Source organism: Phyllostomus hastatus, unplaced genomic scaffold, assembly GCF_019186645.2.
Source record: "Phyllostomus hastatus isolate PE091 unplaced genomic scaffold, TTU_PhHast_1.1 phas_contig_40, whole genome shotgun sequence".
Taxonomy (NCBI): Eukaryota; Metazoa; Chordata; class Mammalia; order Chiroptera; family Phyllostomidae; genus Phyllostomus; species Phyllostomus hastatus.
The window spans coordinates 10,630,889-10,633,349 of record NW_025333872.1 but is presented as its reverse complement, the minus strand read 5'-3'; the positions used below and the strand labels follow the sequence as shown (position 1 = coordinate 10,633,349).

The following is a 2,461-nucleotide window of genomic DNA, read 5'->3' as shown; positions in this document are numbered from 1 at the left end:
ATAAGTCCAGGAAACACGCTGGGGCATAGTCTATACTTAATTCTTCACAATAGGGCACAGGTAAGAACAGAATCAAATAGCATTTTAAGATTAGTTGAAGGTAGGACAGAAATCGATTGAGAGCAGATAAATTGTTAGTCCAGCAAGAAAGCTATATTGGGGACCTGGGGATAAAGTAGGAGATGCTGGGTCTTGAATTAGGACATGAACATTGGGGAAGGGAAGGGAAGGGAAAGAGAGATGGTGGAGAGTATGTACCCAGTGAACATGCAGTTAGTTGTTAAGTCCTTTTATGTGCTCAGTGCTGGGCAGGAAGATGTAGAGAGGGGAAAGGCATGAGAGTGCAATGCTGAATCTCAGTGGTTACTCCCTTATCCAGTGGGGAGCTTCATGGACTTGGAGAAGAGGATAAAATTCCCTCATTTAGAGGTATTTTGTGGTTAGAAATTTGTCCTTTGGTAAAGCAAGTGCTTACGGGAAAGTGTCTGACATCAGGGGAGGGAATGAATGAGAGGTCAAGAAGTTTCCTCAAAATTTTAATTTTGCCAAAACCTCTAATGACACTTTGTGAGTGAAAATTCTATCTCTGAGCAGTCCTTATTATTACAGGGATGCTATTTTCATTTCTATGTTTGCACTAAAGAATCAGGACTCAGTTCTCCTCCTTGCCATCCTTCCTCTTCCCCTATGGCCACAGCCTTGATGGTTAAGCTCTGCTGTCCTGGTGGATGTGAAGTCTACCCTGGACAAGGGAGGCTATACACTAGGAAGACGGAAAGGCTTCCCAATATCTTGGGGCAAAATGCAAGTCAGCATTCCTTTCCTAGAGGAATCCTCAGCAGATAAATTGGACTGTCTGTCCTCCACAGAAGAATGCAAGAAAAGGGACAGCCCAAAAACATTCCAAAGAAAAGAACCCACCATGCAGTCAAATCCAAAAGGCCGTCACTGGAGCATTGCTTGCTGATATAGTGGCCAAAAGGAATCAGAAAGGCTTGAGGAAAGGAGAAGATACAGAATCTATAAAATGGAGTCTCTTTAACCAAGCTGCTGAAATTACTCACATAATGACAGGAGGAAAGACTCCTTTCTTGTTCAAACTGGTCTGGAAACTTAAACTTTTCTGAACTTGTCAGTCCCATGTCAATGCCCGGATGCATATGCATCTGGACATCCAGATAACCCTCTAATCACTCCCTGAAGGACTCACTTATACATCTACCTGACATCCATTGTCCAGACCGCGGGTCATGACCAGACCTCCTGGCACCCACCTTCCAGGCCACATGGCATCCCATCCCGACTGCCCGACATCTGACTGGGAACCATCCTGGGCCAATCCTAGGGCTAAGAATGCAGGACTAATATAATTCTCAAAAAGTACTTTTTGCTGTAAGAACTTTTAACTTTTCTTTCTTTGGAATACTTCTAGGTTTTTGCCTATCTGTGTTTCTAAGACCCTTGAATACATTTTATTTGTAGGAAAGCCTCCAGACTTTTTGAATTTGTTCGACAGGCTCAACTACAACAATCTAACAGGGCTGCCAAGGAAAGCAAAAAAGACTAAGAAATCATCTAAAAAAGACAGCACTGGCTGCGGCTATGTTTCCCAGAAAGGCAGCTCTTCATAAGCAAAATATTTTAAAGCCTGTGAAGGTTGCTCTTCCTTGAGTTGGTGGAAAACACCAAACTGGCAGATCAGATTTTAAAATAAAAATCTGAGTATTAAAAAAGAGCCCAGTTCTTAAATTCAGGTACAAATATTTATATTTTTCTTTATTCTCATTATTCCCTCCCCTGTATTTTGATTTTTTGTTTTTTTGTTTTTCAACAAATTTGTTGAGCAGCATCTTTAAGTTAGCCATCAGCTGGAACTTCACTGGCCCCAAGTATCTAGAGGTAATTATCTCGCACCCCATTCCATGCCCAATGGGCGTGCAAAGTCCACCTTAAGGTAACTGTATTTCCAGGAGGCTTACAGAGTGTTCTGATCCAAGGTCCCATTTTTCCCGAGTTTCTTAGCTTTCTGATGAACCACCTGGCAAAGTTCTGGGTACCATATCTCCTTCCTGCAGAAGCATTCACTCCAAGCATGTGATATAGAATTTACTGAAGACTTAGGGAGGAAGAGGGAAGGTTTACACTACAGAAGGGCAAATATCTTCAAATTATGGGGGAAGAGGAAACTGTCTTCTACCTTCAAGTTTCTTTCAGCTGGTCTAATAATTAAATAGACATGAAATGTGCTAGTAAGAGAAAAATGACCAAATTTAATTATATACACATGTATGGGAACTCTGCATACATGGAAGAGTCAGAGACCCCACGTACATGAAAGGTTCAAAGACAGAAAGGGAAAATCAGGTGTACATGACATTTTGAGCTAAGGATCACCTTAGGGCTTCAGAGGGGGAAGGTCATTGCAGGACTATAAGAAGAGCAGATGTTTGGTAATCAGAAG

General features: G+C 41.9%; 1 pseudogene; it reads left to right on the top strand.

Moving 5' to 3' along the window:
- Positions 1-687: 687 nt before the first annotated feature.
- LOC123821449 lies at positions 688-1,722 on the top strand (annotated as a pseudogene).
- Positions 1,723-2,461: the final 739 nt, after the last annotated feature.